We start from the raw sequence: 24,132 nt of genomic DNA on the forward strand, positions 1-24,132 counted from the left end.
TGTGGTGAAGAAGAAGCTGAGCCGCAAGGCAAAGCTCTCAATTTACCGGTCGATCTACGTTCCCATCCTCACCTATGGTCATGAGCTTTGGGTTATAACCGAAAGGACAAGATCACGGGTACAAGCGGCCAAAATTAGTTTCCTCTGCCATCCGGGAGAAGCTCAAAGTAAAAGCCGCTGCTCCTCCACATCGAGAGGAGCCAGATGGGTTGGTTCGGGCATCTGGTCAGGATACCACCCGAACGCCTCCTTAGGGAGGGGATTCTGGCACGGCCGACCGGTAGGAGGCCACGGGGAAGACCCAGGACACGTTGGGAAGACTATGTCTCCCGGCTGGCCTGGGAACGCCTCGGGATCTCCCAGGAGGAGCTGGACGAAGTTAACCTGACTCTCGCCAGATCCTTGTAGTTCGCTGAGCTCCACACAAGGATCTGGGACTTCTCAATAGATGTATTTCAGAAGGCGGGGCCTTGAAAAAAAATCATTGTATGTGATTGGATAAACCACTTGTCCGTTATCTTGAATGACGTGCTACTTCAACCACTCACATTGAAATCAACCCGTGACGCTGATGAGAGCGACGCTGGGAAATCCAAATCAGAACAGCCGACATATTGGATAACGACAGAGCGAAAAGTCATTTTAAATATATTAAATATTCGATAGATTCGACCCCTGTGAACTCGATTTGACCCTCCGATGTTCTGTGTATCTACACTCTGTCCTCCTCCTGTCTAGGCCTTTTGTGTGTGTGTTGGGGGGGGGGGGGGGGGGGGGGGTGTTTAGTTAGTCACACAGAACATCAATTTCCACAATTCTATTAGCCCCGGGTCCAGTGGACCCGGACATCTTATATGTAATAGAAATGTGTAGGGGGGGTGTATGGTGTGTGGTCATTAAATATGTATTCTGATGTATGTTCACAGAAAATGAGCCAAGGTCAGTGAGTCTCAGTTAGAAAAATTAATTGTATCATTTTTCTTGTGATTTAGGGCTATATAAATAAACATTGATTGATTGATTGATTTTAATAAAAAATGAAAACGGGTCCCACAGACCCGAACACCACACAAGGGTTAATGATCACCAGTTTCTAGTGAAAGAGTAAAGCTCAAAGTAGGTCCAGCAAACATTTAGCTGCACTCCTTTGGTAAACAGTAAGGCTGTGAATCTTTGGGTGTCCCACGATTCGATTCAATATCGATTCTTGGGGTCACGATTCGATTCAAAATCGATTTTTTTTTTTTCAATTCAACATGATTCTCGATTCAAAAAAGTTTTTTTTTCCCCGATTAAAAACGATTCTCTATTCATTCAATACAAGGATTTCAGCAGGATCTACCCCAGTCTGCTGACATGCAAGCAGAGTAGTAGATTTTTGTAAAAAGCTTTTATAATTGTAAAGGACAATGTTTTATCAACTGATTGCAATAATGTAAATTTGTTTTAACTATTAAATGAACCAAAAATATGACTTATTTTATCTTTGTGAAAATATTGGACACAGTGTGTTGTCAAGCTTATGAGATGCGATGCAAGTGTAAGCCACTATGACACTATTGTTCATTTTTATTTATTTTTTTATAAATGTCTAATGATAATGTCAATGAGGGATTTTTAATCACTGCTATGTTGAAATTGTAACTAATATTGATACTGTTGTTGATAATATTCATTTTTGTTTCACTACTTTTGGTTTGTTCTGTGTCGTGTTTGTGTCTCCTCTCAATTGCTCTGTTTGTTGCAGTTCTGAGTGTTGCTGGGTCGGGTTTGGAATTGGATCGCATTGTTATGGTATTGCTGTGTATTGTTTTGCTGGATTGATTAATTTAAAAAAATAAATAAAATTAAAAAAAATCGATTCTCAATCACACAACGTGAGAATCGCGATTCGAATTCGAATCGATTTTTTCCCACACCCCTCGTAAACAGCATATTTTATATTTACTTTTGTTAGTGGTCACGCAGGAAGTTGAGGGATTTGATTTAATACAATTTAGCATTTTATAGTTGACTCTGTTTAAAAAAAAATCGCCAGTTCATTGTTTGCTAAACATTGCATTGTTTAAGCCTTTTGTATGAATATCACAGAGCGTGTGGGCTGGGAAAGTAGCTTCGAGAAAAGGAGTGTCGAGTTAGTTTTGGCGCAACCTGAGATACGCCGAGTAAACAGTGTGCCGTTTATTAAACCCAAGTTCTACAAATATGTTACATTTATATTAACGACCGTAGTGATTGATTTACCCCTTTTTGAGTCTGACCCCGGAAGTGTGCGAGTGGAAGCGGGCGGTGCCGTCCTTCTGCTTCCGGCGCGTTGGATTCTCTCACCAGAAGGCAGACGAACGCTGTAGAATGGAGATGCTAACACGAAACATGACTGACAACAAGTAACAGCCTCGTCTCAAGCCTCCGGTCCCGACGTCTCCCCTCCTCCGAACAACACAAAGACCCGCACCGTGTGCGTGTGTGTGTGTGTGTCCACCACCCCCGTCCTTTGCGTTTTGGATTTATCGCCAGCCAAGGTGAGCCCGGTGGGGTTTGTTTGCAGTCCCACACAAATCTGTAATATTTGTGTGAAAGCTAATATTTGCGTTGCTAACGCGGCTAATTTCCTTGTTGTGCTCGCTGGAGCTGTCACTGAGGGGATGTTAGCCCAGGCGTCTACCACCAGCGGGGGGATATCTCATTCAGTCGTTACCCTTTGTGAACCACGTAGTCGCTTATGAAAATATGTCATAGAAATATGTGCTCGTCGCGTATTGACAGGTTATAAATCAATTGGCCCGGACGATATGGCGAGAGCTAATGTGGCTAACGTGTAGCTTTGCGGCAGGTTAGTCAGGTTCCCTGTTGCTAACTTAGCTAACGGTGTGTTCCTTCCACTTGAACGATGATCCCTATTTTACAGTGGTTCATTTAAACATTTCAATTCCAGTTTATTTCGAACCTGCATACGATACAATGTAATGCATCACCCAATTCCAGTTTCATTACAGCACGTCCGAAAAGGAGTAGGAAGAAGCAGAGCTCAATTAATCCTACCCCTTTTCATACCATAGCAATTTTATCCAATGTCCTTGTTCTCTGCAACAGAACAATGAACAAATAAATAATATACCATAGTACGCATACAAATATTAAATACATAAATAATCTTTGTCTCAATAAAAAAAAGGGTTGAAGATTTCATTTTAATTTTTTATTTATTTATCTCCTTCATTGATGTGCATCTTTGATCGATAGACAATTAAACTTCAGAAACTAAACGCACATTTACACACCAATGCCTGAGAAGGAGCAGGATGAAGAAAAATCGTATATTTTCCTGCCCCCTTCAACATAATACATAGTCTTATTCAATGGATATCATACAAACCAAACAAAGATATCCAAATATAATGAAAACAAACAAAAAAAACACATAAAAAGAACACAACAAGTGCAAAACTTCATGAAGTATAAACCGAACAAAAAAAGTAATATACACCTCACGGGATGATACAAAACCAGACAAAAAATAAGTAAAATAATAAATATAAAGCAAAATGTAAACACTTATGGCTGTCCATATGATCTTATTGTTCGGCCTTTATATATTTTTTTCAATTGGAATATATTTTTAGTCTTTTATCTCATTGTAAAGAGAATTCCATAGTTTAAACCCCACCACTGATATACACATTTGTTTTAAAGTTGTCCTTGAATACTGATGTTTGAAATTACCTTTTCTTTTACGCTCTTCATTCTCAGAAGTGATGACAAACATTTTTTGTAAATTTGCTGGTAATTTTTTACTTTTAGCCTTAAACATAACACATAATGTCTGTAACTTTACTAGCTCCTGTAGTTTCAATAAACCAGAATTAATAAGTAATATGTTAGTGTGTTCTAAGTAATCTACTTTATGTTTATCATAATTCTTGTTCTGTGTACTTTGTGAACACTTGTACCGTATTTCTCGGACTATAAGTCCCAGTTTTTTTCATAGACTTATAGACTTATACTCCGGAGCGACTTATGTGTAAAATTATTAACACATTACCGTAAAATATCAAATAATATTATTTAGCTCATTCACGTAAGAGACTAGACGTATAAGATTTCATCGGATTTAGCGATTAGGAGTGACAGATTGTTTGGTAAACGTTAGGGCTGGGAATCTTTGGGTGTCCCACGATTCGATTCAAAATCGATTTTTTTTTTCAATTCAAAACGATTCTCGATTCAAAAACTTTTTTTTTTTGTGTGTGAAAACAATACACAACAATACCATAATAATGCAATACAATTTAATTTTTGAGTTCTGAACCTGTAATTTCTTGCAGTGTTTATTAAGTGGTAATATGTCACATTTGTCCCAATTAACTTTATACCCTGATAAACAGCCATATTCAGTAATGACATTATTGATATAAAGAAGACAGGAGTTAACATGTGACAGGTAAAAAAATTATGTCGTCACAATACATCGATAGCTTATTATACTGAGAGCCAATATTTATACCATGAATATTATTTTCACTTCTTATTTTTGCAGCTAAGGGTTCAATAACCAAATTAAATAATAATCCAGATGCAGGACATCCCTGTTTTACTCCTCTTTTTAACAAAAAAGGTTCTGAAATATGATTATTGGTTTTGACTGATGCCATGGGCCTTGTATAAAGCATCTTAATCCATTGTAGGGCTGCAACAACTAATCGATTAAATCGATTAAAATCGATTATAAAAATAGTTGCCGATTAATTTAGTCATCGATTCGTTAGATCTATGCTATGCGCATGCGCAGAGGCTTTTTTTATTTATTTATTTTTTTTTATTTTTTTTTAAAATAAACCTTTATTTATAAATTGCAACATGTACAAACAGCTGAGAAACAATAATCAAAATAAGTATGGTGCCAGTATGCTGGGTTTTTTCAATAAAATACTGGAAAGGACAGAAATGTAGTTTGTCTCTTTTATCCGATTATTAATCGATTAATCGAAGTAATAATCGACAGATTAATCTATTATCAAATTAATCGTTAGTTGCAGCCCTAATCCATTGTATAAAATGATCTCCAAATCCAAATTTACGTAATGTGCAAAACATAAATGAGCAGTTTATGCGGTGGAATGCCTTCTCCGCATCAACACTACATACTGCTGTGGGATAAGGGAGACTTCTAGCATAGTAAATAACATTAAACAATTTCCTTGTATTGTCTGAAGATTGTCGACCTTCCATGAAGACAGTTTGGTCAGTAGGAATTAATTTTCCTATTACATTTGATAATCGTGTGGGTAAGATTTTTGCCAAGATTCAAAAGGATTCTCTATTCATTCAATACATAGATTTCAGCAGGATCTACCCCAGTCTGCTGACATGCAAGCAGAGTAGTAGATTTTTGTAAAAAGCTTTTATAATTGTAAAGGACAATGTTTTATCAACTGTTTGCAATGATGTACATTTGTTTTAACTATTAAATGAACCAAAAATATGACTTATTTTATCTTTGTGAAAATATTGGACACAGTGTGTTGTCAAGTTTATGAGATGCGATGCAAGTGTAAACCACTCTGACACTATTGTTCTTTTTTATTTTAATGTCTAATGATAATGTCAATGAGGGATTGCATTGTTATGGTATTGCTGTGTATTGTTTTGTTGGATTGATTAATAATAAAAAAAAAAAAAAATTAAAAAAAAAACAATTTTTTTAAAAATGAGAATCGATTCTGAATCGCACAACGTCAGAATCGCGATTCGAATTCGAATCGATTTTTCCCCCCACCCCTAGTAAACGTATAGCATGTTCTATATGTTATAGTTATTTGAATGACTCTTACCATAATATGTTACGTTAACATACCAGGCACATTCTCAGTTGGTTATTTATGCGTCATATAACGTACACTTATTCAGCCTGTTGTTCACTATTCTTTATTTATTTATTTATTTATTATTGGTGGGGCGGTATAGCTCGGTTGGTAGAGCGGCTGTGCCAGCAACTTAAGGGTTGCAGGTTCGATCCCCGCTTCCGCCATCCTAGTTACTGCCGTTGTGTCCTTGGGCAAGACACTTTACCCACCTGCTCCCAATTAGATATTGGGTTTCACTATGTAAAGCGCTTTGAGTCACTAGAGAAAAGCGCTATATAAATATAATTCACTTCACTTCACTTATTTTAAATTGCTTTTCAAATGTCTATTCTTGGTGTTGGGTTTTATCAAATCAATTTCCCCCAAAAATGCGACTTATACTCCAGTGCGACTTATATGTTTTTTTCCTTCTTTATTATGCATTTTCGCCGGTGCGACTTATACTCCGAAAAATACGGTAGTTTGAACCGTCTCTTAAACTGAATTATATTGGTGCTTTTTTAAATTTCTTTGGTTAATCCGTTTTCATAATTTAATGCCACATACTGTTATACTAAAGGTTTTTAAGTGTTGAGCGTGCATACAAATGTTTTAAATGAGATTTTCCTCTAAGGTTATATTTCTCCTCTTTTGTTTAGAAGAATTGTTGTACATTCTTGGGTAGCAGGTTATAGTTTGCTTAGGACATAATTTTAGCTGTTTGCAAATGCACCAAATCGTTGAATTTCAATAATTGTGATTTAACAAACATTGTCTTGCATCTTTGTTTTGGACCACCTTCATGTATAATTCTTGTTCTGTGTACTTTGTGAACACTTGTAGTTTGAACCGCTTTTTAAACTGAATCATATTAGGGATTTTTAAAAATGTCTTTGGTTAATCTGTTTCATAATTTATTCCACATACTTATGTACTAAAGGTTTTTAAGTGTTGTACGTGCATACAAATGTTTACAATTAAATTTTCCTCTAAGGTTATATTGCTCCTCTTTTGTTGAGAAGAATTGTTGTACATTCTTGGGTAGCAGGTTATAGTTTGCTTTGGACATAATTTTAGCTGTTTGCAAATGCACCAAATCGTTGAATTTCAATAATTGTGATTTAATAAACAGTGTCTTGCATCTTTGTTTTGGACCACCCTCATGTATTATTTTACTGCTCAATTGAGGACAAATAGTCGCTGCTTCAAACAAAGCGCATCATCTCACTCAAGTGGTCTCTGTTTGTCCGTGCATAGACGCAAAGATGAAATATTGAATCTTTTTATTCTGTCATCAATGCCAAGGCCTCGCATCAGCATGTTTGCTTTTGCTAGTGTTGTTGGACTTGTTTGGTTCGCTTAAAAATGACAAAGGGCTCACTCTCCAGTCACTTAGCTTCAATTACAGATAAGTATAAATGAGCAGTCATCTCCATGCAGATTGTTACAAGCTGATCTGCCACATAGTTTACAACTAACCCCTGATTTTCACAGGATGCAGAACGGCAGCGTAACATAGCCGCCACAGAACGGCACCGCCATCTACTGTTGGACAATTCCCACCGCCGTTCTTTTGTGAAATAGTGCAGACTTTTACGAGATCTCGCGAATCCACGCGTGATCAGGTGATTAAGTAAACATCGCGGAACGTCTCGAGCTTTGCCGTCCATCAATACCCAAAGACGGGCGCTTTAAGTGATGGCATTGACTTGACTCGCAGAAAAGACAGTTTTGCCTTGCAGAACGACAACTTTAATTTTTTTTGTAGTATGCAACAACACAACAGTAATACCATCCCTGGTGAGCGTTGTGTAAACACACACACAAATACATACATTTCCTTCAACTCCTACAAACCACTCCCCTGCTTCTCCGGCCCGTATCAGCTGGTATTTGACACAGTTCCCCATATAGCTGCTTGGGATTTGCCTGTGTATGCTTCTTAAATGTAGGACCTCCAATTTCACATTTGTGTCAAAAAGGTGAAATTACATCTGAAAACTTTTTAAAAGTAGACTTCATGTCTGTCTCCACCCATTAGGCCTTTTCAAAGTGTAAAAATGATCCGCCTTGAAGACAGACTATTTTATTTTGAAAGTAAAACGAATAATTTATTTTGTGTGCGTGACTTCTTGTCCAACACAAGCAGATTTTAGCGAAATTTAACAGATCTGTTGCGGCAACAGGCAAATCTAGAAGCTCTGGGTATATTTAGCGCAGGGATGCAGAATGTCACCGCCATGACGATGCAGTTCTGTGGGTGGTGGAAACAGACACTTTGACTTGAATAAAAACTGAAAGAGTACGCCGCCGTGGCAACAACGTGCCCTTTCGCATCCAGTGGAAATCCTGGGTTAGTGTCATGCATGCAATTTTCGCTCACCTTCAGATCGTCTTCCTTCCAGTATAGTCACAGTGTATACGTTACCATGCACTAAATTAGTCTGATATTGCAAATAATTCGGCTAATAATAAGTATTCTACAACCCATGAAAACACCTCAATCTGATTGTTTGGCTTTTGAAAAGTCGGATTAACACACCTGGACTTCGTACTTTTTCTAAATCAGTTTTTTTTTCAGCCGACTGTTTAGACTCCAGTATAAATGCGAAAATGTGTGTTTAAAAAAACGGAACATTTTGAAGTGCATCGAGGGGAGAAAAAAGAAGAAACAGACTTATTTAAAAAGGTATCTAAGGCTTCATTCGGACCCCAGAACAAATATTGTACATAAACTTCTTTACACTGCATTTGTGCACTACAAACTGTTTATCAATAACTCTCTATTCCACACAACTGACAAGCTTGTACAGATCAATCGCAACCCTCATCTGAAGCGGTATTGGGGCACAAACGGTCACTTCCTTCCAACTTAAAACTCCTTCCAGAAATCCACATAGTTTATAGATAGAATTTTGAGACATTTAAAGGTTTTCTTTCCATTCTCCGTCCTAAAATTCCAACTCTTTTCCACCAGTCTTTACTTCGTACCCACATCCAAGACCTTCTTGGTACTAGTGTCAAGTTAGTGGCGCAATCTAAAATAATTTATTGCTGCTGTCTGCTTTTTAACATCAGTTTAGCCAATAGAGACTTAATATTTCTAATCTGTGCCAATATTACACCGGACATGAGGTACAACAAGAACTTGGCTGTGAACTCGTCCATACTAAAGAGCGATTTGTGAGGATGCCTTGTTTAGGTGTGACGTCATAGGTCAACCGGAAAAGCAGTACATTTATCCGCGCTAAAAGGAAATAAGCGACCCCCAGTGTGTGGGAGGTGCATGGCGTATGACCTAGTCACATTAGAGAGAGAGAGTGCATTGACACTGGGACTTCACATGTAGGTGTGAAAATACTAACTATTTGAAAAATCTGACTAATTTAGTGCACGGAAACATAGTCAATGTTACAGTAGCTCGCTTGTCACAGCAAGAGTCGGCACTATTAGCAGGCCCCCCTCTCAGGGTGCTCTTTCCACTGAAGGTTACATCACTCCACTCAAATCCTTTATTTCTCCAATATAATTAAAACTTGCTAACAGATTAGTTGGCTTAATACCTTCAGGAGTATCTCTGTTGTTCGGCTCTGTTTGTGATCATCATCAAGTACATTTTAGATGTTCTGATTTCAGTACATTGGAAGCCGCTTTTCTTGACATCATCCCCCCGTGGCTGACTGACGTTCACTCAAGCAGTTTGACAATAGGCAATAATATTGTCGACTTTGTTTTCCATTATTTGTGCATTTTTTTATTTATTTAATTTTTCTGTTTTTGTATGATATTGTAGCATCAGAGTACAGTCATCCCTCGTTTATCAAGGTTAATTGGTACCAGACATGACATGTACATTTTTGTTTCCCTTCAAAGTACTTGACTCAGTGCCGAGTCTGCAACCTGACGTGACGTCACATGCAACAAACATGTCAAAATATTGTACTATTTTAAATGGATCAGTACCCAGTAGTACAGACAGAATTCCGTTGATACTGGGGATGTAACAATATGAACATTTCATCTATCAGATATCGTGACCAAAATTAGCACTAGTTATCATTATGGCGGTATTTTTGAGTGATCTCAAAAAGTACTTTTACACACTGTATATTTTCTTCTTTTTTTTAAACTAAAATTAATATACACACTGTTAGAAAACCCACTATCTTGCATGTTTTGTGTTTCTTATGCTTCACATATAGTGTTTGTCTTATTATTTTCTGTTTTCATGGCTAAGGGTCCATTGTTTAAAATATTGGTTTGTACTGTAGTAATTTAAGATTTCAGCTCCCAAGTCAGAAAGGAAAAGAAATGTAAACACAGCCATGGAAAAAAAATCAACGTAAACAACATTCTAAACTCAAATTGAATACTTAACAATAACCTTGCAAAATTAAGGTGCAAAAATAAGAAATACGTGAGAAATGTTTAATAAACTAACAAAATAATGCAAAGTAAAATAATGTTAACAGAGGAACATGAAAATAACTATTTTCTGCAGGTTAAGTGCCGGTTGTACTAAATAGTGAGAGCGGTTAGGGTGGTGGAGTATTACTGTTTACGAGCGCCTTGGTCTGACTACGGTCCGTTAAAAAAACAAAACTCCCATACTGTCGAGATGACTTTTCCTGTTTAATTGACAATTTCTTTAGTCTCTGCAGCACTCATTTGTACTTTCTCTTTTCACTCCATGCAAAGAATCCACCGCGAGACAACACCACGGCGCAACTGTTACCTGATTGCCTGTTAGCATGTCACTCCCACTGATCAATGATCACTTCCTGCGTTGCTCCTTTAGAGAGTACCTTTGTTCATGCAACCAACCTTGCTTTGCCACTTCCTGTTTCTTCCGATAAAAATAAATATATTGAACGTTTTATTGAACGCATTTTGTATTGATACTGATTACGCATATTTTACGATATATATTGATTTTGTTTTATTGCCCAGCCCTATGAAGCATACACTTATTCAGTGGCTCTAATTTAACCATTGGCTTTTAAATTCAGCTTGAAATATTTGTACGTATGTACTGACTGAATGACTACTTCATATCCATTTTTTTATGAAAACAAAAGACAGTCAAGATAGCAGCAGTAAAAAAAACACACATTCAATGCTATCCAGCATCCTCTATAAGAAAATACATGTACAATATAGAGCGACATGTTGTCTCTGCATTTAACCATACTTTTGAGGACCTGTCTGGGAACATCTAGCTTGTTGTTGTTCAGCATCTTGGTCAGTGAAGCTTTTCTGTGTGGGCGACCCAGAGGGCAATGTGGGCGAAGTGTCCAGCAGCAACGGGTATAGATGAAGCAGGATTCGAACTGGGAACCCTGTGGTTACTGGACAACCTGTTGTGCCTCCTGAGCCATGCTGTGCATTGTTATAAGATAATGCCCTATGCCCGTCAGGTGCAGAGAAGAGCAAACGGCCGAAACAAAGGCACATCAAAAGATACCTGTCTGGCGGTATTGTCTCAAATATATATAATTTGAGACAATGTTTGAGACAGTATTAACTGTAAAACTGGTATACCGCCAAGCCCCATATCGTCCCCCTTCAAATCCTCTTGTGTAGGGTGACACATGGCTAAAAAAAAGCCTAAACTTGCATAGCAGTGATGCAGCAAAGGCCGTAATTGGTTGGCTTTTAGTCCTTGTTCTGTGTTGATGCGATTCAACCATGAGGCATAATGCCCACCTTTGCAAAAATGCCTTTTTTGTTTACAATTAAAATCGTGTAAGAAAGCACCAGTTCCAATAACACTCAATCCCTCCCTACTAGTTACCATTGTTTATTAGCAACAAAGAAAGCTAACAGGCTAAAAGATGACACGTGTAATGGTTTCTCACCAGAAAACACTGCCCCTTATGAAGAACTTTGAAGGACTCATGACGGTACCTCAAGGGACAGCATAGTGACTACAGTACACAGAAGCATAAACCATAGCTGGAGCCACAACAGAGGGATGCAAGAGCCGCATGTTGCAGACCCCTGTTAGTTGGAAGTGCTTTACAGCAGAAAGAAAGCAGGTATTGAAAGTAAATTACCATGAGTTAGAGAGAGGACCTTTCAAAAATGTCTCTCTCCAGCCACTTGCCTGTTGCATCTGTTTGAATAAAAGCTTGTCATTTTCAATGAGCTTTCTACTGTTGTATGATGTATATATGTCAGTGCTCGTGTGGCTTGCACGCCATGCTTCCAGCTCACTCATCTGGGAGTGGCCTGCCTAGGCAATGAGCCCAGTGTTTTCTGATCACTGAAGACTGTCTACCTTTTTAAAAGGACACAGTGCTTCTATTGTCTGTTGTCATGGTGTACCAGTGTCAGTGCCATTCTTTCCAGCAGCTTGGTATTACTTAATGTTTAGTAAACTTGTGCACCATAAAGTCCCATTAATGATGCTATTTTCACATATGTCAGACATGTCTGGACATGTACAAATACACTGCAGCTGCAACTATGCAATAAGACTACTTGGCTAGTAATACAAAGAACAAGTTCTGCCTCTTTTATTCTTATTTATACATAGGTTATGCTGGTTTATTTTGTACAAATATACCTGCATTATGTTGTTTTGTGCTTGGCAGCCTCTGTTGTTCTTTAGTGAACATTTTGGCAGTAGTAAACCTATAAATTCCAGTGTTCAGCATTTGAATCCAGACAGACTTCAGACAAACTCATTAAACATTTATTAGTGGTCAGACTCATAAGTATCAAGTCTTTTAGCATTGGGGTGTTTGGAGTTCAGTTGGGGCGTGACCATGGGCGTTGTCAATATTACATTAACATATTTGCATAATTGGCGCTAATGCATATATTTTCTTTAAAAAAGCTGAATTAAAAAAGTATGAAAAAACGATGCATACATTTAAAAAAACAGTTACCTGACTGAGGTGAAGAGAGATGACTGAAGTGATTTTCTGTTGGATTACCGAAGACTGTTATTTTAGTTTTATAGAAAAGTTTGTTTGTTTGTCTGTCATGGCTGAATTTTTGCCTGATGTGGACGACGTGGATGAAATTGCATTTGATTTTGATGGCCGGCCGTATCTATTTGAGCCGGAGTACACAGATGAAGAGCTTCAAGAAATTGAAGAACGGACGAGGAGAGACGGAGTTGGGCAACAGGCAGAGGGCAAGGCAAGGCAAGGCAAGGCAATCTCGCGAGTTATCGCGAGATTTCGGAACGAGATTTGTAGCGTGGTGAGATTTGGACACAGCTCACAACAAACAGCGATCTCCAGCTAAAGGTAGAGACATACGTTAATTTCTCCTTTCTAGTATGTTGTCGGACACTCATTGTAACTATCTGAGCCTGTCAGTGTGAAAAAAATGCATGTTTATAGGCCGAATTTTGACGAGAGCCAGTTGCCCTGTGTACGAGCGTTAGCTGGGCTGGAGGCTGCCTGCCCTGCTCAATACTGGCGCGACCTCAAAAAATGTTTTATCCAGCACTCACATATACAGAAAAAATTATGAAAACAGGGCCCAGGTTGAAAAAAACCGAAGTTTCCCTTTAAGGAACTTTCAAGTTCCTGAAATGTTTAGTTCCTGGAACTAAAGGTTTGTGTAGAATATTTTTTGTGTTTCCACTGCACTTCACAGTTTAGGTAGTTTATACAAATAAGGCTGATTTCTACACTGATACCATGTATGCGACTTGGGTTGAGACAAATAACTACACAAATGGCGTGTCACTTACTACTTTTATAGCATGTAACAAAGGAAATAGTGAACATTTGCTGTGATTTACCTCATTCCACTGGTCCTTCTTTTCACATTCCTCTTCAAACTATGAGATCGGAGTCCCAGTGAACAGTTTGCCCCGTGGATTCGTAGTCCGGCTGAATACTTTATATTTCCTGTAAATACGTTTTAAAGAGTCCATTCGTGTTGTAGCTTTGCGTATTGAAATTAAGTTTGTAAAAATTAAACGACAACATGAATCTGTGTACTACTCAAAAGTTAAGTTAAGTTAAAGTTAAAGTACCAACGGCTGAGCGAAAACACTGCAAGATAGTTACACTAGTGTTCCTCAGCACACAGATGTCCCACAAAAGTTATTGAAAGTCCAACGTTCCATTCGTTTGACTATATTCGTTGTCAAGCATGTTGTAGTAGAAACACAAGAAAAAAGAAAAAACAGCCCGCCCTTTAAAGGTTCCTGGGAAACTTCCAACAAGGCCAACCTACTACCAGTAATTAAAAATAGTTCCTGAAAAACTAATTCTGCCAGTGTAGTTTTTTTGGTGGAAGCACAGGGGGATACTTTATTTACCCGTGTAAATGGGAAAGTTCTTGTAACACAGGTTGCACTTGTTGAGAATTTTTCAAGTTTTGAGAGACTTCTCCAATCCTTTTAGTGACTTTTTCTTTAATGAAAATGACTAGTAAAAAACCTAGAATCTTTTTTTCTGGTGTTATTGGCGACTGTACTCCTGTTTAGAGACTTTTTACTTGTGTCGCTCAATGTCCACGATAAATAGCGAGACACACTTTCTTTGTGCTGCTGCTCCAGCTGGAATTTCTCTCCTTGAAAGAGTGCCACTGTCCTTTTAGTATTTACACATTGCACATTTTGTAGATTGCTGTCCGCAGGTGTATCTCAGATATATTAAAGTACGTTCACATCGCAGACATGCTGCCACAACAGCAGACAATCACGTCTTGTCTTGGTTACATCATCACAACATTCTGTTTCGGCAGTGGTGTTATGTTGATCAAAGTCTTTTTGGTAGCCAAATTTTTGGTGCATCACTAGTCATTGATGCGCAAATAACAGGCTATATATATTAATTCACACAATATATTACTTAATTTTGTTTTCACTTAAAAACAAACAAACTCAATTTTAATGTGTGGCCTCTTTTATTTGGTCTTGGTGGTGGCCAAGATCAGTTACATGGAGTGGAAACCCTGACGTTACAATTTTATTCTGCTTGACTTAATATACTGGTCACAATTGTCCAATTACGCATTTTGCTAATACATCTAAGAATTTTTGCATTTTATTAACAGATGTTTTTGTTTTGATTTATATAAATACATTGGCACTCAGCAACAAAGGGTTGGAGTTGGGGGTTAAATCACCAAAATGATTCCCGGGCGCGGCGCCGCTGCTGCCCACTGCTCCCCAAGGGGATGGGACAAATGCAGAGGACAAATTTCACCACATCTAGTGTGTGTGTGACAATCATTGGTACTTTAATCTTAATCTTTAATCTTCTAGTTGTTTTTTTGTTAACACAGGCAGGACGGGACAGCACTTTTATTGTGAAGACACAAACTGTGCAGTTGGTCTTTACGCTTTTGACGGCAAGTGTTTGGGAAGAAATAAAATGTGTTTCTTGCATTCCGGTCGTTTTTTTCTTCATACTGAGCTCACACCATCTCACAAGATCCTTGGTTGCTGTGTATGTCAATCGATTGACAAATGTGACATCAGAGTGAAGACTGATGATAGGTAATTTTTAAATCTATTTTTTTAATACCTGGCGATGGACCAACACACTCTCTCCAATCAACTTAATGGGCATCCCTGCAGTTGGCTAATGAAAACGATTTGGTTTGCTATCATTAAACGTATAGTCTATTGTAAAAGCAACAAGGCTGCAAATGGTTATTTGCTTCTCTGGGACTCCTTCTGTGCCTGTGGTGACCTATGTAGTAAGTAATTGTGAAAAATAGAGACATTTGAAATAAATACTTGTGCATGTAGTGTTGCAAACCGACATAGAAATCCAATTTTAATTCAAATTTCAAACTCATCCAAATGTGACAAACATTTGTTTTCACAATTGTTGCTGTTCTGACTTCATGAATTCAAGCTGGATACAAAATGGTTGTCAGTGGGTGAACAACATACAGTACTTGCCAACCCTCCAGATTTTCCCAGGAGTCTCCCGAGTTTCAGTGCCCCTCCCGAAAATCTCCTGGGGCAACCATTCTCCCGAATTTCTCCCGATTTCCACCTGGACAACAATATTGGGGGCGTGCCTTAAAAGCACTGCCTTTAGCGTCCTCTCTCACCTGTCCTCTCTCACCTGAAAAAGAGACTATTATATATGTCTCCGTTATCCATAGGTTTATCTATAACCCATAAAGTAGGCAGGCATGGAGCTATTTCTCAGCGTGTGTTTATTCCAGCCGGCACGTTAATACACTGACACACAACATCCGGATTCCCGTCATGCATTGCTTCAAAACTACGGCAAGTAGTAATGTCCAAAAACATAAGAGACGAAGCAGAAGAACGAAGAAGAGACATGGCGACGACGAGTAAGAAGAAGAAGTACGCTTGCAAGTTCTAAAATGATTGGAAAAAATAATTTCAGTTCATCCAGGACAGCTCGAAGGGGAAGGGGTATGCTGCCTGCACATTTTGTAGATCAGACTTCTCCATTGAACACGGTGGCCGAACGGATATGCTCATCCATGAACGGATTATATATATATATATATATATATATATATATATATATATATATATATATATATATATATATATATATATATATATATATATATATATATATAATTAGGGCTGGGCGATATGGCCTTTTTTTAATATCTCGATATTTTTAGGCCATATCGCCATACACTATATATATCTCGATATTTTGCCTTAGCCTTGAATGAACACTTGACGCATATAATCACACCAGTATGATGATTCTATGTGTCTACATTAAAACATTCTTGTTCATACTGCATTAATATATGCTAATTTTAAACTTTCTGCAGAGAGGGAAATCACAACTAAGTCAATTGACCAAAACTGTATTTATTAAACAGTTATTAAGCAGTGGCACAAACATTCATGTCATTTCCAAAACAGAAAGTGCAAAATTGTCAGTCATTTTAAAACAAGCTATTAGTGCACTTATTTGCATGATGTCTCTAAGATGACAAATCAAAACAACACTAAAATTAAAGTGCACTTTTTGTACAGAATGCCACTACAATAGTTTAAAACAAATAAAGTGCACTTTTGTACATGATGTCACACAAGATATTTCAATAAGTGTCAAATAAAAATTAGCTGCTTAATAGGAAATCAAATAGTGTACGTCCTTCGCTATGTGGTAGGTTCCTGCAGACGTTATCTCTTTTGTTGTTGACTATTTTTTTCACACGGTGTTGATCTGGAAATGTTTGCCTCTGCATTTTGATGGTGTGGGCGTGTGGCACACACCATCATTCTCTAGCAGGTGACTTTTCAAATGATGCTACATATTAGCAGTAATTTTTCTTTTTGTAACAATGCTTTTCCCCCACACTTGACAAATTACGGTTGTCTGTTCGACATATTCCCACTTGAAGCCAAAGCACCGCCAGACGATGCACCCCGTGCTGTTTTTCTTGGGAATTAATTCTTCCTTCATTTGTTACCAGATTGGCATCTTCTTTCTCTCGTATTACCACTCGCACCACAGCTAACTTTAGCCATGGTGCTACCTCTCTGCTGCGCGAGGGCGTATACGTATGTGACGTATAACGTGACAGTATGTGACGTGTGTAAGAAGGTGCGCTCGCTGCCTGTGAGAAGGACAGACAAGAAAGAGTGGGAAGAGCCTGCAGTGTAATGTCCGCAGCTAAAAGCAACTGCGTGAGAACGTATACTCGAATATCACGATATAGTCATTTTCTATATCGCACAGAAACAAACCTGCGATATATCGCCCAGCCCTAATATGTATATATATATATATATATATATATATATATATATATATATATATATAGATGACTATATCGTGATATTCGAGTATACGTCCCGTCCCCCATCTCCCGAATTCGGAGGTCTCAAGGTTGGCAAGTATGGTGAACAAGGCCAAAGGGATTTTAAACCCATGTGACTTGAGTGTCACGGCTATTGTATACCTTTTTTGTGTTGTGTCATAAAACAAGTTGCAGCTGAGAAAATATATAATTAATCTTTGTGATTTCAGTAATCATTTGTGAATACAGTGTAGCCGTCTGGTGTAATCAGGCCAGTTCAGCGTGGTTTGGCCGTTGTTCTTAGGCCAGCCCAGAATTGTGTTTGACGCTTCAATCAGGAGAATCGTCTTTTTGGATTAAGGCAGTTTACTAATGATTGTTTATACGGTGGGAAGAGATCCAGCACGGCAATAGTCTTTACTGTAAACCTGTTTTATAGACATGTAGTTCTGTTTATGGTTTTATGTAATAGTAACAGTGCACGGTTGCCCTTGAGAGAGTAACTGAGCTGTCTTTGATGCTGAGGACTGTGCAGGCTAACACTAAGCATGAGTCATCCGGAAGCCCACACACATGCATACATACAGTACTTATCTGCAGCAGCCTTTCTATGCACAGGAATTACAACATCATTGTCAACCTTTTAGTTTTTATGCTTGTTTTGTTTTAAGAATTAGTACATATGGTAATCTTCCTAATTTGCTGTTGACAAAGTGTCCTGCAACACAAAACTGCTATAGATGATTAACTGAGGGTTTGTCACTAGGTGGTACATGATAAACATCCATCCATCCATCCATTTTCTACTGCTTATTCCCTTCGGGGTCGCGGGGGGCGCTGGACCCTATCTCAGCTATGTATATTTTAAATTGCACAGTGGCATAACAAGTCCACATTTCCTGTTTGTGGTGTGTACCTGAGCACTTGAAGCAAACACACTCGCATCCATCAATGTCCATGGGAGAAGACAGCTTTTATGTAATTGTTTACATAATATTCTCCACTGACGTGGCACGTTAGGCCAAGGTTGTGGGTGGAAGAGATTCTTAGAGATGTCCTCATCATCACAAGATTTGACATTCCACCTCATGTTGATGCTCACTGTGATTCCTGCACTCAACGTTACAAGATTATTATCTCAACATGACCCTGACTGTAAATTTTGCTGCACTTATCTCACATTGTCCAGACAGTGACTATAGCATTGATCAAAACTGTTAATAATACTACATTTTATAGTGCAATTATTATCTTGAATAAAATGTGTAAATGCTTAGGTTTTATATCTGATCCTAAAAACATGTTGAAAGTATGAATGGGCGATGTTTATATTGCAATACATATTTCAGCCTCTTACAATAACGACATGTATCACAATTGGGTTTATGCGATACAGACAATGTAAGATATAAATTATATAAATGTGGATGATGATAGCGCTTTTAATACTAGGGATGTAACAATATCAACATCTCACAGTACGATATTGTCATGTTATTATTTTAAAAAAAATTACTTAAAAATACCATAGTGTGTAAAATGAAGTGGCAGGAATATTTAGGATAAACACACTTACTGTAATTGAACACAAGCATAATGCTTAAATGTTTTAATTATATACATTCCTACAAGGATGTGTTTTTAAGTGCAAACAATTATGCGGGAACAGCCACTGTTTCAAGCAAATATATTAAAAAAAACTTAGTTGAGTGCCTTTAAAGGGGAACTGCACTTGGAGAGGTATAGCTCTGTTGGTAGAGTGGCCGTGCCAGCAACTTGAGGGTTCCAGGTTTGATCCTCACTTCCGCCATCCTAGTCACTGCCGTTGTGTCCTTGGGCAAGACACTTTACCCACCTGCTCCCAGTGCCACCCACACTGGTTTAAATGTAACTTAGATATTGGGTTTCACTATGAAAAAGCGCTTTGAGTCACTAGAGAAAAGCGCTATATAAATATAATCCACTTCACTTCACTTTTTTGGGAATTTTGCCTACATGACGACAAATGTATTTTTTTAATGCATTCTAACTCGTAAATAGGTCTGCTTAAATGGAGCCAATGGGAGCTTCTCTATTCCGCCCATAAAACCCAATAAATTAAAATCCAAAAACCGCCAAGAATACTCCATTTACATTTAATGACTTGAATATTAACCAAGTATTAGTGATATTATTATAAATGCTAACGCAGACAAACTATTTATAGCGGCGCAGTGATCACTAGCTTGTGCCTATGTTGACATTATCGACAGGTGAGCTGCTTCCTCACCTCAGTGATCATGAAAGTTTATTCTATATCATAAATCATACCTCTCACTTTGATAGTAGAAGGATGAGGATGTACTCCAACAAGTTGGTACACTTTGACAGCCAATTTAGACTTAAAAAAAAGCACCCAAAAAAAAACGACACGAAAAGACGCTTGGTTCTATTCCTCTATTTCACGAGGATTATGAGTCATTCTTCATCTAAACGGGAATGTAGGGATGATACTCGAAACCGGTTTTCCCGGTTGTTTGATAAGAAAAGAACAGAGTCCTCGGACTCTAATCCCTTTTTGAGAACCGGTACCCGTTATCGAGACCACTATAGTAAAGGAAAAGAGTTGATTGTTTATTCGAATCCCGTCCCGACCAGAAATGCTCTGTGGGACATCACAATAAATGACGTCACGTAGCTCAGTCATTAGGCACAGATAGCGAAAGCAGGAAAACAATGGACGGGAAAAAGCGCTCCAAGGTGTAATAAAGTTCAAAACAAAAGCTATAATCCATCGAATAACTTTACTGAGAGATTTTAGCAGGGTAAAACACATGACGAACACTTTTACGACCAACCGGAAACATAGCAACGCACCTCCTTTACGGCAGCTGTCGCAACGTTCTTAAAACAACTGCAGCACATACATATATATACAACATATCTCCCTTTTTTAACTTTTGTTTTTCTTTCCTTGTAAACAAAACAAAATCACACTGTAGATGTGTTGTCTGTTTAATTATAAATAATGCAGACGAGGCGTGTTGGCCGAGTTCTTGACGTTTACTTTCACAGCGTGGCAACATGCAACACTTTTCGGGGCTACCGCGCATGCTCGTAACTCCCGTTGCATGCTGGGTAGTGTAGTTGTTATATTCTCTAGCTCATAACATTTTTCCCCCATAAAGAAATAATGTTAACTCAATAAAGTGTATTTCTTTTTTTAGCTTTAACTTTTCATTTATTAGCATTGTAACCACATTTGCAAAGAACTTTTCTCTTCATAGAATGTTCTTTCAATAAAGAAATAAAGTGCAAAAATGTCAAAGCATCATAACAAACAGTTATGTCAAATAGCAGCAGAAGTGCACTTTTTGGAGAGCTGTATTATTTTCAGTTTTGTGCCCAAGGGACTGATTTTATTTAACACTATATTATTATTTATACACCTATAGTGATCACAGAGACAGGTTGTTTTTGTGTTACTGTATATATTTGTTTCTCTGAAAAATCCCACGTAATATACTTTGGGTAACAACAATCAATATTTATTTATTTTATTTTATTTTTTTAGGTGGGTAACAGTCAATATTTATTTATTTATTAGATTTTATTTTTTTATTATATAATAAAAGTGAGGTTTTGTTAAACCAAATATTGTGTGTTTTTTTCCATATACAACAACCTATCTGGACTCGATAAGAGAATCGATAAGGAATCGGTTCGATAAGAGGATTCGATAATAGGCTCGAACTCGATAATTCCTTATCAAACATCATCCCTACGGGAATATAGCAAGATTCTACCAGTCAGCATCCAAATGACAGCAGACATTGGACAGTAAGTGATTTTCTATTATGTTTGTTGGCTCTCATGAAGACTGCAGTGAGTAATAATCAGTGATGTTATAAAAAAAAAAAAAAAGCGACCGTCGTGATGCGTTTTTGAAATTAAAAAGAGCAAAATATGTGAATATTTATTGTTATTATAAATATGCTTGTTACTACATTACATATATACTTACAGCATGTACAGTATATAAAACCTGAGTGGAGGTGTTTGGATGTTTTTTTTAAAGGCTTTATAGGCAGAATAGAGCGACTCTCATAGGCTCCATTGTAAGCGGACATTTGATTTAGGATCCAAAAAGAAAAACAAATCTGTTCTTGTCTTACATAAGGACTGTGAATGATAGGCAAAATTAAAAAAAAAAGTGCAGTTCCCTATTAAAGTGACAGTCTAAACATCCAGTGTAACAATAATGTTCAGTTTAGTTTATTTACAACTTTTACTTTCTAAAAAAGCAGGGGACTTTCTAAAAAAGCAGTGGACTTTTGTTGTATCAGTTTGGAAAATGCAGCACTAAGTAACTTTTCAACCTCCATAAAATATTTTCTTAACTTTTGGGATGATACATGGACTCATAACTAGTTGAATGACACCTCCGTCATGGCTTGAGAGGTATCTGTATCGCTTTACCTGACATTAAGCAACTTTGAGGAGGGTGGGACATACCCGGCCACACACAAAACTGCAAATGTGCTGACTTGCTCTACTGCATACGTCAATCCCCCCTTTTCGCATTTGTTAAAAAGACTGAAGTCGATGCAAACGCTTACGTGCAATCACTGCTATCATGGTAGAAGCGGCAAAACAACCAAAGAAACAAAGTTATGCCTGAGGAGACAAAAAAAGAAGGCTACCCGGGTAATAGGACAGTCAAGGATCAACATTGGCCCGGCTTACACTCTCTGGCGTGAGCTCAAAAACGAGGGATTTTCCACCGGTACTGCCTTCAGTGTATAGTTTTAACAGTTCAGCTGTTCCTCATCCTCCACTTTCAAGGACTCTGCATTGAGGACGCAGCCGTTCGCTTGTTGCTGTGAAAGACACTGCTAGAATGTGTCCTTAAAATGCATTATCACAATTTGACGATAGTTCTAAGAACTGTCGTCGGCCAAAATCCTATAATTTCTATCGTATATTGTCACAACCGTAGTTTAATTTATCAATGGGTAAAATACAAATATCCCTTGATGTGAATATGCTGCAAAAGTCGAAATGGACATAATAAACAAATGTAGTTACTTGATATAATTGTTTGCTAAAATAACCCTTTGAATACAATTGTTTTAAATGTTGTAGTTTCACACATTGTCTGCCACACTTCTTTTATCTGTTATTTCACCTTCAAAACAGCAAAACATAGACTGTTTACTGACAATAATTTTAAGATGCTGAAACTAGATAACGGCTGATTATAGTCTAGATTAACCAAGAAACTAACAGATCAAACCCCGTGCAGGCTGTTAATCGGAACTGCAATAGCTGACATGTCAAGTCCCATATGATGGCAAAAAAAAGTCATATGAATTAATTGGCTTAACATGAATTCCACTTAACCTTTCCACCTTATTCCAGTGAAGTTATCATTTGGAATGTTAACAGTGAATGACTGAATTATGTCAGTAAAAAAAGAGCTCTGATGCTGTATGGAGGTTAATTTGTGTCTTTAATACAAATGCTTTTTTTTGACACAGAATTTATGTAACTGATTTTTTTACATCAGATTATACTGACAATTTCATTGAAAAACAATGTTCGCAAAATGTGTGTGTTAAAAATTCAGCGTATAAAAAATTCAGTGCTGAAAAATTCAGTGTAGAAAAATTTGCTGCTCTTTAAAAAGCAAGGCCATCGGTACATAAAGACTGATGCATTCAATACTGTCTCAGAACCAGCCAATGAGGTGTCAAGTTTGAAGTCACTCGACCCGGTCTTGCACAGCAGCATAAAAAAGGCAGTTTACCTGGGCATAATACAACCTAATACACATTTCAATGTGGCCTGCTGGGTGTCAAACTATAGAAGTGATTCTAATGGCTTAGTGACACATGGGTTACTACGGTAACCATAGAAAGCTCTGCTCCATGCAGGCGAGGCACAGACAGAGCGGGCGGGGCTTGTTTACGCAACAACAAGCCTGAGACTTGAGGCAAAGTTCTGCCGAAAAGTGATTTTCTATTGAATATGTAAATGTTTTTTACTCTTGCCGTTTATATTTTGCTGTGTTTGCATCTGTTTTGTTCTTGTCCGATTTATAAAAGATGTCGATCAAGGAGGTGTTCTGCAGTACAGGAGCGACATTCATATATTCTCAGTATTCAGTGTTTTATTGTTTATAGTTAATATTGTAAATCCCACATTATGTATTTTCATGTACATTCTGAGTTTCTTATTCAGTAAAAAACTAAAATGTTTCTTTGTTTTTAAAACAGTCATAATGTTTTTAGTATCAGTCATTATTGTGTGTGTTTGTACCATTGTGTAATCAACTTTTATCCTTTTTCGTGGAATTTTGGGATTTTTGTCACCGATGGAAAGCAACTTCCACTGTTTAAAGCGTACATAAAAAGGGGTTCGAGGATATACAGTAGATTGCATGGCCTGTGGCGCGTAGTGCTGCATTACCAGCCTCTTTGTAAAATCTGTGTCGCTCGACTTTAAACTTGACACCTCGTTGACTTGTTCTGAGACAGGATCAATTGCTTCAGTCTTAATTTACTGTAAGTGGGTCTTG

The 24,132-nt window shown here is 37.7% G+C and overlaps 1 protein-coding gene across 5 annotated transcripts in view; it reads left to right on the plus strand.

Annotated features, from left to right (window-relative positions):
• Positions 1-2,262: 2,262 nt before the first annotated feature.
• The window catches only part of csnk1g1 (casein kinase 1, gamma 1), a 61,749-nt gene continuing 39,879 nt past the window's right edge, over positions 2,263-24,132 (plus strand). For all 5 annotated transcript variants that reach the window (XM_062032398.1, XM_062032406.1, XM_062032411.1 and 2 more), the window contains exon 1: positions 2,263-2,522. The gene's annotated coding sequence lies outside the window, so the exon portion shown is untranslated. The remainder of the gene's footprint in view (positions 2,523-24,132) is intronic.

The sequence above is a fragment of the Entelurus aequoreus genome, linkage group LG02, assembly GCF_033978785.1.
Source record: "Entelurus aequoreus isolate RoL-2023_Sb linkage group LG02, RoL_Eaeq_v1.1, whole genome shotgun sequence".
In the NCBI taxonomy this organism is placed as follows: domain Eukaryota; kingdom Metazoa; phylum Chordata; class Actinopteri; order Syngnathiformes; family Syngnathidae; genus Entelurus; species Entelurus aequoreus.